This window comes from Furipterus horrens, unplaced genomic scaffold (assembly GCF_987537825.1).
Source record: "Furipterus horrens unplaced genomic scaffold, mFurHor1.1.pri manual_scaffold_9, whole genome shotgun sequence".
In the NCBI taxonomy this organism is placed as follows: Eukaryota; Metazoa; Chordata; class Mammalia; order Chiroptera; family Furipteridae; genus Furipterus; species Furipterus horrens.
In genome coordinates, this window is record NW_028327179.1 from 99,485,459 (window position 1) to 99,499,449 (window position 13,991).

Consider the following 13,991-nt stretch of genomic DNA (forward strand, 5'->3'; position numbering starts at 1 on the left):
ATCAGAATTTAGTAAGAATTTATAAATCTATGTATAAAGAATACTGGCCTTTAATTTTGATCTTTTGTTATATTTTGTCTGGCCTTGACATCACAATAATGCTGGCCTCATAGAATGAGTTGAATACTACTCCTCCTTTTTAATTTTCTAGAAGAGTTTGTGTAGAATTGATTTTTTCTTTCTTTCTTTTAGTCCTCACCTGAGGATATATTTATTGATTTTACAGTGAAGAGGAAGGGGGGGTAGTGGGGGGTACACATCAGGTGAGAGAGAAACATCCCTCAGCAGCCTCCCATACACACCCCCGCTGGGATACGAACCACACAACCTAGGTATGTGCCCTGACCAGGAACTGAAGCAGCAAAGCAACCTTTCAGTGTACAGGACAATGCTCTAACCAACTGAGTCATGCCAGCCAGGGCTGATTTTTTTTCTTTCTTGAATGTTTAGAATTCACTACTGAAATATTATTTGTGAGAAAGAACTATAAATTAAATTTCTTTAATAGATATAGGGCTATACAGGTTATCTGTTACTTCTTGAGTGAGTCTTTGTAGTGGGAGGTTGCCTGTTTCACATAAGTTGTCAAATTTGTTGGCATTAAGTTCATAATATTCTCTCATTGTACTTTATTTTTAGAGAGAGGGGAAGGGAGGGAGAGAGGGAAAAAAACATCAATGTGTGGTTGCCTCTCACATGACCCCAACTGGGGACCTGGCCACAACCTAGGCATGTGCCCTGACTGGGAATCAAACTGGAGAACCATTGGCTCATAAGCCAGCACACAATCCACTGAGCCATACCAGCCTGGGCTCATTGTACTTTAAATATCTGGAATTTATAGTGAGATCCCCTGTCATATTGCTGATATTGATCATTTTTGTCTTTTTTTAATTATTAGTTTCCTAAAAGTTTAACTTTCTTGGTCTTCGCAGAGAATAAACTTTCGTTTTCATTGATTTTCCTTACTGTTTTTCTGTTTTCATTAAATTGATTTCAGCACTAATCTTTCTTTTCTTCTGCTTCCTTTGGGTTTCATTAACCTTTTTTCCCAGTTCTTAGAGGAAAAAACTGGAAATGTAAGTGTGTATGTGTGTGTGATATGTAGAAATGTCCTCACTCTGTCCACTGAGAGGACCTGGGAGCAGTAACTCTCACATATCAGAGAGTACACCTAGTCCCAGACCTTGGCTCCTAACACACTTTCTGTTACAAGGAAGTGGGGCTCCTTGGAGAAATGACTGACTTCAGCATCGGGACAGGAAAAACAGAAGAAAAGCCTGGAACAACTTGTGCCAGAGAAAGCAAGGACATTGCTCAAGAAGGATGGGAACATCTCAGAACAACACAGAAGTCTGTGTAAGAGTGTTCCCACTGTCCAAATTTGGGACACTTAGAGCATAAAAATAAATACTGATAGTAAAAGATTATAATCCATTGGATAAGATGGGAAACTATGAGTCTAAACTGATATTAAACAAATAGAAAATGTGATGAGGAATGGGGATGTTTACATGATTTCACAGTACCTCTGCACAAAATCACAGAATATTTATTAATGACAAACAGGGACAAAAGCAGCTTCATAGTGGGGAAGTATGGTGGACATGACCTTAATTAAGTGATCAATGTGAACATCATCAGTGATGGAACCATATTAAACCATGTGCTACCCAGTAGGATGCAATGAGAACACAACATCACTTCTTGGCTATCACCATGAAGATGAATCATGAATCATGTCCGACACAAGCAGCTGGGGGACATTCTACAAAATAACTGCCCTGTGTACTTGAAAAGTATCGAGGTCCTGACAGCCCAAGGCTGTCTCTTCTTTTCTAGAAACTTACTGAGGGCTGAGGCCAGCATGCTGCAACACATGAACTTTTTTCCTACCTACCACATCCCCAGTGCTTCATATTAGTGCTTTATGGTGTTAGTCCCAAGATACAACAAGTGACAGTTACTACCTAACAAAGACTGCCAACTTCTAAGACCAGGACAGTCATTACTTCCCTCCATCCTATGAAGCCAATTCCATATTTTAGGATCCATTTATGTGCAAACCACCATTCTGTTAACAATTTCCTTGTCTTTTAGGACTCTTTGATTTTGCAAGAGAAAACACAACTCCAGACTTCTGGCCAAGATGGAGGCCTAGACAGACACGCTGGGCCTCCCTCCACAACTATAAGAAGGAATACAACTACCTCAAAACTAGAGACAATGAGAAGTTTCAGAAAATCAAACTGCATGGAAGTCCAACAAAGATATAAAGAAAAAATACTCATCCAGACAGGTAGGAGGGGCAGAACCAGGGCGGAGAGGATGCGCTGTGGCAGTAGCAGCAGCAGCATCAGGGGCAGTGGCAGGCCCACAGAAAGTGCAGTCACATGTTTTAAAAAGTAGGAAGGGACACCTGGGGAGCGCTCCCAGCACTAGACCAGACCGCACAGCTCAAGGTTCCAGCGCCAGGTAAAATTAAGCCTCATGGCTTCTGACTGCAGACCAGTGGGGGTTGGGGTGGAGGAAGAAACTGCCAGTCTCTCCGCAGAGTCCACTTGTTTAAAGGGTCCCCACAGTCCTAGAACGTCCGCAGACTCACCCACTCTGGGAATGACGGCCAGGGCAACAGCTAGAGAGGCGCCAGTCCCATACGGGAGTGGGAAAAGTGCCTGGAAAAGGGGTGAATGCTGGGCTAGTGGCATTGATCCCTCTCAGACCCCTCCCCCACATACAGCGCCAGAGCATGGTGAAACGGGTCACACTCTACTGACAAACACCTACAGCTCTGCCCCTTAAACATAACAGGAGCGACAGCTCTACCTAAGACACAGAGGCAAACAAACACAGGAGCCTGTCAAGATGAAGAGACAGAGAAGTATGGCCCAAAAGAGGGAATGGATCAAGGTTCCAGTGGGAGAACTAAGCGACGAGGAGATAGCCAACCTAATAGACCTAGCTTTCAAAAGACTGGTGATAAAGATGCTCACAGCCTTGAAAGATATGCTTGAGTATGGCAAACACATAAGGGAAGAAGTGAAGGCTATGCTAAATGAAACAAAGGAAAATCCACACAAAACCAGTGGTGAAGGGAAGGAAACCAGGGTTCAAATCAGTGATCTGGAACATAAGGAAGAAAAAAAACAGTCAACCAGTGCAGAATGAGGAAACAAGAATTTTAAAAAATGAGAAGAGGCTTAGGAACCTCTGGGACAACTTTAAATATACCAATATCCAAATCATAGGGGTGCCAGAAAGAGAAGAAGAGCAAGAAATTGAAACCTTATGTGAAAAAAAATGGAGAACTTCCCAAATGTGGTGAAGGAAATAGACATACAAGTTCAGGAAGCACAGAGTCCCAAACAAGCTAGACCCAAAGAGGACCACACCAAGACACATCATAATTAAAATGCCAAAGGTTAAGGATAAGAGAGAATCTTAAAAGCAGCAAGAGAAAAGCAGAGAGTTACCTAAGAAGGGGGGCCTATAAGACTATCAGCTGACTTCTCAAAAGAAACTTTGTAGGCAAGAAGGGACTGGCAAGAAGTATTCAAAGTGATGAAAAGCAAGGACCTACAACCTAGATTACTCTATCCAGCAAAGCTATTATTTAGAATGGAAGGGCAGATACAGTACTTCCCAGACAAGGTATAACTAAAGGAGTTCATCACCACCAAGCCACTATTATATGAAATGTTAAATGGACTTATTTAAGAAAAAGATCAAAACTATGAACACTAAAATGACACCAAACTCACAACTATCAACAACAGAATCTAAAAAATGAAAACAAAATCTAACTAAGCAAATGAGAATAGGAACAGAATCATAGGTATGGGAATCATTTGGAGGGTTACCAGCTGGGAGGGGGGAAGAGGGAGGGGGAGAAATGGGGAAATGGTGCAGGGATTAAGAAGCATAATTAGTTGGTACAAAATATACAGGGGGAAGTTAATAATAATATAGGAAAAGATGAAGCCAAAGAACTTATATTCATGACCCATGGACATGAACTAAGCGGGGTGCAATCACTGGAGGGGAGGTACTGGATGGAAGCAAAAGGAAAAAAATTGGGACAACTGTAACAACATAATCAACAAAATATACTAAAAAAAAAAAAGAAAGAAAACTCAACTCCAACACATCTAAAACAATCAGGAAATTTTACTGGTTTACCTACCTGTAGAGTCAAGGGATAGTGTAAGTTCAAGTATAGCTCAAGTAATGGTAACAGGACAAGGTTTCCCTGGCTCTTGCTTCTGTTTCTAGTTAGGGCTACCACCTTTTTCATTCCTATCCAGCAGTGAAGAGGGTGTTTTTTCCCCATGTAAGTTAAATTGAATAAGGAAGTTATGACATGCTTTTCTTTCTTTTTTTCTTTTTTTTTCTGCAACCATGTTTATTCAAAATGTGCAAAGCTGAACATACAAGTGCAAATTTAACTTATGGAGATCTGCCTGTTGTCCCAAGGTGGGCCAAGCACCATTCAGGCCAGTCCTTGGGTCTGAAGGGCCCATGGCATGGGGTGGTCACTGGAGACTCCTCACCTAGAAGCAAGAATACCTTGCTAAAGAATAAAGCAAAAGTCGCTGGGTCTGGGGGCAGGGAGTGGGTAAAAAAATAAGCACACCCTCTGGGGCTCCTTGGGGGTGGGGTGGAATGTGACAAAGGAAGGCTGGGGGGATGGACTCAGACTGCTGGCCTGCAAGGAAGGGTCCTCTAGCTCTTGGGAGGTGGTGGTGGAGCCTAGGGGATCCCAGAGCCCGGCACAGAGGCCCAGGGGATGCCAATTGTATTAACCATGGCCAGACACAGTGGGAACTCTTGAGTCACAGCATCTCCAACACCAGGGCCCAGACCGGATCACCAGCCTGAGAAGGGATTCCGCCTGGCTAAGCCTTGGCGCTTTCTGGCTATAGGAGGCCTGAAGAGGCTGTGACATTCTTTTAAGGGGGCCCAAGGGGACCTGGGACCTCTGGAACTCTTGGGACAGATGGCAAGGGCAGTTTCCACAGGGGATTCTCCAGGAAAGCCTAAGTCATTCGAAGCAGCTGAATGCAGTTATGGGACGTCACTGCCACAGGTCACCGGCCACTGCCCCATTGTCATGCTCATGGAACTTGTGCAGGTGATCGGCAAACTTCTTGGCGCAGAAGGTGGTGCAGTCCCTCTCCATGCTCTCGCTCCACGCCAGCTTGTAGAGAACCAGGAAGACCAAGCAGTGCAGAAACAGTGTGTAGAAGAAGCCAATGGTGCGTGCCATCTTGTTGGAGAGAACCAGCCGCCCCAAGCTGAGTGTAGCCTTGTCCCAGGGGCTTAGGCTCAGGTACTTCCGCTGCCGCTCCCGCCTGCTGAAGGAGGAGAAGGGGTCCAGGCGCTCCTCATACTGGGACGAGTACCGCAGCTCCGTGTCGTCGCTGCCACCACCCCGACCAGGGTAGCTCTGCAGGAACTTGATTTTCTCGAAGAGCTTGATGTTGTCCGCGCGCAGGCTGTCCAGTTCACTCTGCAGGGCCTGGATAGTGTGCTGGGCCATGCGGTTCTCAGCCTCCAGCTCCTGGTTCCGGGCCCGGAAGCGCTCCCTCTGGCTGGAGATGATGGAGAGCAGCGAGTCTACCTGGCCCTCGGGGAGGGTGCCACTGGCTGGGGCCGGCGGTCCATAGAACAGGGCAGTGGCCTCCTTGATGGGCTCTGGGATCTTCTCCAGGCCGTGCTCGGCTGCCCCCTCGGCATCTGGCCGCTGGATGGACTGGATGGTGCTGAGATCTTGCTCCAGGCGGGCGATCAGCTCCCTCTGCTCGGCCACCATGGCCACGGCCTCAGTGGCGTGGGCCTGCAGCTCTGCACAGCGCGCGCTCAGGTCGCTGTTGGAGATGCGCAGCGCGGCGTTCTCGGACTGCAGCGAGCGGTTCCTCTCCAGCAGCAGCACCTCCAGGGGCTTCGACGCGTCCTGGGCCCCAGCCCCTGCGGACGGCGCAAACTCCATGGACTTCAGAATGTTCAGTTCTTTCTTCACCTCTTCGTAGTCGGCCTGTCCTTTGAGGGTTTCTTCCAGCTGCCTGAGCGCGCTGTCCTTGGCACTCAGCTGCCGCTCGAGCTGCGCCGTGCGGCTGCCCGAGCTCTCCCGCAGCCGCGTGAGGCCGGCCTGCAGCCGCTGCACGTCCTCCACCAGCTTGGCGATCTCGCGCTCCCTGGCGGCCAGCTCGGCCTCCAGGCTGGCGCGCGTCAGCACCTCCGCGGCCTGCTCCTCGGCCGGCGCCTTCGGGACCCCCGCGGCCAGCGGGAGCGCGCGGCCGGCCGACGAGAGCTGCTCCCGGACGGCCTCCGCCTCTCTCTGGGCCACCTCGGCCCTCTGGTTCGCCCTCTCGAGGTCTGTCATGACCATTTCGATTTCGTCGGCCTTGGCCGCCATTTCCTCATCATATTTGGTTTTCAGGTCGAATAACTCCGTTCGCGTTTTCTCCAGGGCCGCCTGCAGCGCCTGCACTTTATGCTCCGCTTCCTCCAGCTTTGAGGCGGCGGCCGCCTGCGCCTCGTGCAGCCTGCGCTCCTTTTCCGCGAAGTCATGGCGCAGCTGCTGCTCCTTCTCGAGGGCGATGCTCTCGGCCTGACTCCGCAGCGTCTGCTCGTAGTCGCGCACTTTCTCCCGCAGGGCCTTTATCGTCACCTCCTGGCTCTTCACCTCGGCGAACTCCCTGTCGTAGTCCCCCAGCGTGCCCCTGAGCTTCCGGTTCTCCGTCTCCAGGTCGTGCAGGCGCTGCACCCGGCGCTGCAGCTGCTGCGCGAGCTCCAGCGCGGGCCCGGGGTCGGGCACGTCGATCAGCGCCTTGTACACCCTGAGGAAGGCCGCCTCCGCCTCCTTGCTGCGCTTGCTCAGCGCGTCCACCTCGCCCTGGAAGCTCCTCAGCAGCGGCGCCGCCTGCCGGCGCCCGTCCTCCGGGGTGTTCTTCTTGAACTCCCGGCTCTGCTCGATGAGCCGCTTCCTCGACTGCTCGCTCTCATCCTGCCGGCTCGCCAGCTCTGTCGCCGCGGTGTCGAGTTCCCTCTGCAGCTGCTGCAAGTCGAAGCGCTTCCAGTACTGAAAGACCGAGTTCACGCTGGCCGCCATCTTGAGACCTAGGGAGACGAGGGGGCAACTGGGAAAGACCGGGCTGGAGTTCCGGGGCCGCCGGGAGGCAGCGGCGGGCGGCGCCAAAACCCGGCCTGGAGCCGGCCGCCGCCGCGGACGCGGACTCCTCCTCTCGGCGCCGCCGCAGCCCTGGCGAGCCGGACCCGGAGCCGGAGCTCAAGGGCGCTGTGACATGCTTTTCAAGTAGTAAAATTACAGGTAGTTTTCTCAGTCACCAGTCTGGGCGTGTGCAAGAGGCAACCAATTGATGTTTCTCTCTCATATCAATGTTTCTCTCCCTCTTGCTCCCTTCCTACCCCTCTCTCTAGAACCAATAAGAGAAAAAAAATTAATATAAAGTAAATAATATATAAATATACATGACTTTAAAAGTCACTGGATGGGTAGGGCCGTGGATCCTGCTGGTTAAGGAAATTACTGTCTCCAAAAGGCCCAGCAAGCCGCAAACAGAAAGAAGACCTGCGGAGATCTGTGTAGTCTTTGATTTCAGGAATTACTCTCAAATTCTCAATAAACATGACTAGAGGGATCAGTCTCATAGATATTCCTCATCATATGTGTGTAATTTTTTTTTATTACTGATTTTAGAGACAAACATTGATTTGTTGTTCCACTTATTTATGTATTCGCTGGTTGACTCCTGTATGTGCCCTAATCGGGGATTAAACCCAGAACCTTGATGTATCAGGATGATGCTCTAACCAACTGAGCTGCCAGTCCAGGGCTGTTGTAAAGTTCTTTCTAGTCCTCATCATGTCTCCTACTCTTGTGCTCAGAAACAGAAGGCCAGCCACATGATCAAAGGGCACTCCACCTGGACCCATGCACACACTTCTTTTTGTTTCAGGATGGCTTCACACCTGTCTTTACCAATAATGATTAAAAGTCTTCTACCTTTGTTCACACCAGATCAGGAGTTCTAAAGTGGATCTTGAGAAGCCAGACTTTTCAATATGTGAAACGGGCAAGGCTTTGGTGACATACTACCAGGAAGAGTTTGCAATCATTTTGCTCATCCTCTTTCCAAAAGTTAACATAAGCTGCAAACAAAGCAGATGCATACCCAGGAAGAGGTGGAACACTGAATAAATATGCCCTTGTTTTACAGGCGTAGTGGGTAGAAAATATAAAGAAGTCAGTCATTGGAACCTCAGTAAATATTCATTTCTAACTGGAGAAACAGGACCTAAAATAAATAGTTTCATTAAATGAACATTTGAGCACATACCACAGGACACAGTCATGTAAGCACTGTGTAGTCTTGTAGGATAGTCATGTAAACATGTTATATTGTACTGTGTGATTAAATCTGCACAGAGCTGTCTTCAGTGTTTTCTGTGTGATATCTTAAAAACACTCATGTGTTTATAAGAAATATAGACAATTACATCTGCAGAATCCTCTACAATTGGTACTGCTCTTCAATCCACTAAAATGAAATTTACACTGAAAATTATTTGGCTCAAGAAAACATTAGAAATGTCAGAAAGAAATGACAGATCAATTAACTTCTTCAAAACCTTTTGCACCCAAAATCAAAATATCACTTTCCCTAGAAGAAGGTGACAAATGGGAGTAAGGAAAATGCCACATAGCTAGCTTCCTGGTAACCTGAAAAATGTGGGACAGAAGCTTGATTAGGCAGCCACAACCCAAGAGAAGCAATTCTGTGAATAGTACTCATTAATATCTATTAAAGGAAAGAAGTCCCAATAAATATTTGTTGAAGGGAAGGAGAGCACAGAATTGGAACTCCAGAAACCTAAGCTGTATTCTCAGTCACTTGCTATGTGACCTAGAGCAAGTCGCTTCAACCCGTCTGTAACTCACTTTAATCATCCATAAAATGGGGGCGGTAGGCTACCATCTCTAAGGATTCTACCCCGAATACTATCTACCTATCCAGCTACCTATCATCTATTTATTTATTGCATTAGAGAAAAAGGCAATAAGAACTTGGGAAACATTGTTTCAATCTGGGCTAAGCATCAGGAAACTGAGTTCCTGTTTCCCCGGGGGTCTTTAAGACTTAAATAAGAGTTGCAACTACCGTTATCATTTTGTACAGAACTGTTGTTAAAGTGGCAGCCCCTACCATTACAATTTAGTGTTGTACTATCATATGCTGCCCCCGCATGAGACTCCTATGCTTTTCTCACCCATAATGTCCTCTGCTCTTCTTTTTTCCACTCTGTATCTCACCAACAGTATTCCCAACACACAAGCTAGGTTTCAGGAATGGGAACACTCAGAAAGCCCTGGGCTGACTGTAAAATCGGTGGCCATGTGTTAAGGCTCTCAAGTCACTGATTGATTCAACAAGTGTTCGCAGAGCGCCCTCTGGCGGCCACAGGCTGGATGGATAAAGATAAACTGGAACTCAGCGTCCGGGGTCGGCGCACGGATCTCCCTGCACCGCCCTCCCCGGCCCCCAGGGCGCCAGCTTGGGTCGGCTGGGCCAGGGCTGCAGATCCCAGTCAGTCCGAGCGGGCCGGACGCCGCCTCCTCCAGGCCTCAATAGCCTGCGCCGGTTTTGTCCTCCTGAGACCGCGGACCACCCCGTCTGCCCGGCCTAGATGTCACCACTCCCACCTGATGGCACCTGCGAAGTCTGAGCAGACCGAGCGGTCCCGCCGCTACCGGGCGCTGTACCCCGGGAAGGTGGGGGCGATCCCGGCAGGGGCTCCGGGGGCGGAGCCTGCGCCAGTCAGCCCCGTCCTGCGGCAGCCGTTGCCCTGGGGACACGCAGGTCCTCCTGGGAACGTTTCCTTCCCTGATGCCTTCCCTGCGCGCGGACCCGGCTTCTGCAGCGCCGCCTGCCAGCAGGGGGCGCCAACAGCCTCCTGTGTCGTCCGATCGCGCTGCGTTTTTAAACAGCGTCCAGAGGTCCCCCAAGCTCTCTGGGCTGTGAGAACTGGAATTAATGCAGACTTCCCACAGCTCGGACTCCTTCTTCCTTTTGTGGTTACACAAGATCGGATCCAAAATTGATCGGCGTGTCAGTCAGGGAATTGGATCATGTATAACTGTCTTTTTTCGCCTCGATTTTGGGTACTCCAAACTGTCCATTTTCAACATGAAATTGCGTGTGCACATTGCACAGCCAGTTCACTACTCCAACCACCTCCCGCCACCCACCTACTCATGATGGTGCACTTTCACTGTTTCAGGCAGGATTTAGGCGACCTCGGGCTCAAAGCAACGTCTATCAAAGCCCCAGCATCTATGAGGAACTTGGGAGGGCTGGGGGAGCGATAAGGGAGGCAAACAGAAAGGTAAACTAATGGTGTGTAAAGGTTAGTTTGTAAAATTTGCCCTCGCAGCACATTCCCCCTGGCCAGCAGGAATGTGCACTGTTCTGGGAACGGATTGTAATGCCTTTCTTATCTCCCTTTGGGAGCGGCTTCTTGTCCTGTGACTGCTTCTTTCTGCACGTATACACTGAGGTAATGTAGCTCCGGGCCCTGGGTGGGTTTGTGCGAACTGGACCCGTATGGCCCTTATCTGGGACCCCTTATCAGGAGCCTCGGACTGGAGACACGCAGTCTCTCTCCCACCCACCTCCCTGTAATGTGAGTAATGAATGGCATGTCCACACCTGCTAGTCCACCGGGTGGTGGGTTGTTTTTTTTTTTTTTCTCCCCAGAATATCATGAACTCAAGCAGTTCTCTGGCTTCGGGATCCTATGCTACAGTTATGGAGATTCCTCTGGTGCTGTCGCCAGGCTGATAGGGTCTGAAGTTGTCTCTGGGGGTTAATTTTCCTCCTTCCTGGTAGACAGGCACTGGGAGAAACCAATGTCTACTTTCACAAGCACACTTTTGAAAATCTGTGTAACTGCTTTTAGGGCAAACATGGGGGGGGCAGGCAGCTTTTGTAGTATCTGCCTCCTCTCAGTTGCCTTCTACTCAAAACAATCCTTATGTCAAAGGGGCATAACCTGGGGTGGCATATTCTACTGCTCTGAACAGTCAGCACCACACTGCCACAGGTGACTCCACGCTAACCAGAGTGTTTAAGTTAAAGAAGCAGTGTGGGAACTATTTAAGAGTAAATTGAGCCCTGACCACGTGGTCTGGTTGGTCAGAGCGTCCTCCCTTTTCCAGCTCAGGGCACAGGCCTAGGCTGCGGGTTGGATCCCTGGTAGGGGCACCTACAGGAGGCAGCAGTTCAATGTTTCTCTCTCCCTACTTCTCTAAAATCAATAAATGTATATCCTCGGGTAAAGATTTTAAAAATGAATTTGTTAATAAAGAAAAATAGTAAATTGAAATATTTTAGTTCTCTGTGCTCTTAACACATCTCCCCAGAGCCCATATTGGTTACAGTACAGAAATTTTGTGATAAAGGTGGGAAGTCGGGAGAGAGAGGCTGACTTAAACCAATGCTATCTTACAGAACAAACCATACAGACTTTTTGGTCAACCTAGTATTTTTGCCAATGACCTCACCTCATATATCAGGGAGAAAAGAGAAGCCATCAATGTGAGCTCCCATTCTCCTACAACTAAACCAGGAATTGTGGTGGTGGCCATCTCATCCCCCCTTCCAGTCCTCCAATTACTGTAGGAAAGTGTCCCTCGTCCATCAAAGGCCATTCCTCCTATCTTTCCTACCTACTACATCATCAGTTTCCTCCCTTTCCAGGATCCTCTCCCATTAGCATGCGAACATGCTCTAGTATTGATAGCAACAAAAGCTTTTCCAGCTACTGCCAATTAATTTCTCTGCTCCCTTTTTTAAAAGAATCCCTTTGCCCTGGCTGGGTGGATGAAGCATCACTGGTTGGAGCATCATCCAGTACACTGAAAGGTTGCGGGTTCTATTCCCAGTCAGGGCACATACTTGGGTTGGGAGTTTGATCCCAGGCCAGGTCCCCAGTTGGGGGCACATCTGAGAGGCAGCCAACCTCCCACTGATGTTTCTCTTCCTGTCTCCCTCCCTTACTTTCTCTCTAAAAATAAATAACTTTTTAAGAATCCCTTTACTGTAATTTTAATGGGATATTGAGAGGTAGAAGAGACAAATGTGAGCTTGTGCTTAGGTCCTATCATGAATCAAGACAGTGACTGGGCTTTGTGAATAGGATATTTTTTACTTATAGTAGTTTCTTAGCTGATTCTCTTGGGTGTTCTAGGTACTCAATAATATAATACATTCCATAATAACTTCAATGGGATTTTTTTTCTTTTAATCTGTCCCTTTAATATGATGGGCATCCTTTATCTTAAAGGTCTGGGACTGCACCAGGATTATCTCAGCATTGACTTTTCCTTTTAGGAATTGGGGCAGGACAGGAAGGGGAGTTTCATGAACCTTTGCTTATGCTACCTTGTTTCCCAAAATCCCTCTATTCTTTAAATACCGATCTGGCATCTTTTTCACTTCTAGTGTGAGCAACCTGGGGCACTTGGGTTTACTTGGGTCTACCCTTTTTCTCAACTTCCTCCAAAACAATTCCAGTTTCTAACAAAATTCAAACACTCTGGATCTTTTACTACTTCTGATATCCTTCATTTATAACGGTCAGTCTGTGAGAACACCAGTCTTGAGTCCCTGGCCTTCAGTCTCCCTCAAAACCACTACTTGGTTCAGTCAGTGTCTTCCTCCAGGTCCCCAGACCACAGTGCACCTCTGGAGGGAGCCTCAGCCCCTTCTTTGCTACGCTGAGTCTATCTTCATGCTTTGTGAGGTTGGCTACCCTGTGAACACAACAGACATCAATGTGTCTCCACATGATTATAAACCTGCCTAAATGATACAATCTCTTAATGTTACCAATCACCCGGTTACTGTCCCATCGCTCAAGGAAAACAGAGTGCTCTAAAACTATCAGTTTCATCTGACTTAAAAAGGTTTGTTTTCTTTGCTCTCCAAAACCCAAGACCTCATTTCCCAGGATTCTCACTCTTCTTAATAGACTAAGGGTTACTTTGTTGGAACCAGGACTATCCTTTAGAAATGTTTCCCAAAATGAATCCTGCAGAAGAGCCACAGATCACAGTACGTTTTAGGAAAAAAGAAAGAAAAGGATCATAAGATTAAGTATGTTCAGAATATATTTCACATTCTGTCTTCCTTTTGGAGAGTCATGGACTGTGTGTGGGGTGGGGTGGGGTGGGAGAGTTGTTCAACTTTATTTTAACTAATTGGCCGGGTAATTCTATTATACATATTTCATATACTGTGTGTGTGTGTGTGTGTATGTATATATACATATACCCATATATATATATATACCCATATATATATATATATATATCTTTGAAGCCAGTGTTCAACAGAAAATCATCTGTGATATATTGTTTCACAGTAATGTCTATTAAGTTTACTGACAATCTCATCTTCTGCCACCCCTCAGAATTCCAGGTCAGCCACTCTGCTACATGAAATGTGAACCCTCTGAAAGTCAGGAGTTGTGTGTGAGGAATACAACCCTCTCACTAAAATAAACATTCTGTGCTCACGAAGCCTTACCTAATGTACCAAGTGAGGTATTTTCCTGGATTTCTACTTGTATTTTGTTTACTTACATTTGCTTGAAAACTCACCACACTAAGCTGTTGCTGCCTGTTATTTCATCTGAACTTGGACTTGAGTCATCTGCTCAGATGGTTACTGTCCATGAATGGGGCTCTCATTCACTTACTCAGTTTCAAAAAGCGTTTCCGTCCTGGAACTCCCAAATCGACACTTGCTTTCCCAAACTCTTTATCTATATTCTAGTCCCATATATCTTGGCACCTTCAGTTTTATGTTTCTTCAACTCAGCTTGGCCCAATTTTTGCTGAAAATTACCACCTTTTCCTTGGGGGGAGTTATGCATAGTCACTATGGAATCTGCTGCAAAACTTCAGC

General features: G+C 47.5%; 1 pseudogene across 1 annotated transcript; it reads right to left on the minus strand.

Annotated features, from left to right (window-relative positions):
• Positions 1-5,072: 5,072 nt before the first annotated feature.
• LOC150002312 (protein CASP pseudogene) lies at positions 5,073-9,901 on the minus strand (annotated as a pseudogene). Its single transcript, XR_016512975.1, has 2 exons — positions 9,725-9,901; positions 5,073-7,119 (listed from the first exon to the last, which is right to left on the minus strand). The product of XR_016512975.1 is annotated as a protein CASP pseudogene (transcript).
• Positions 9,902-13,991: the final 4,090 nt, after the last annotated feature.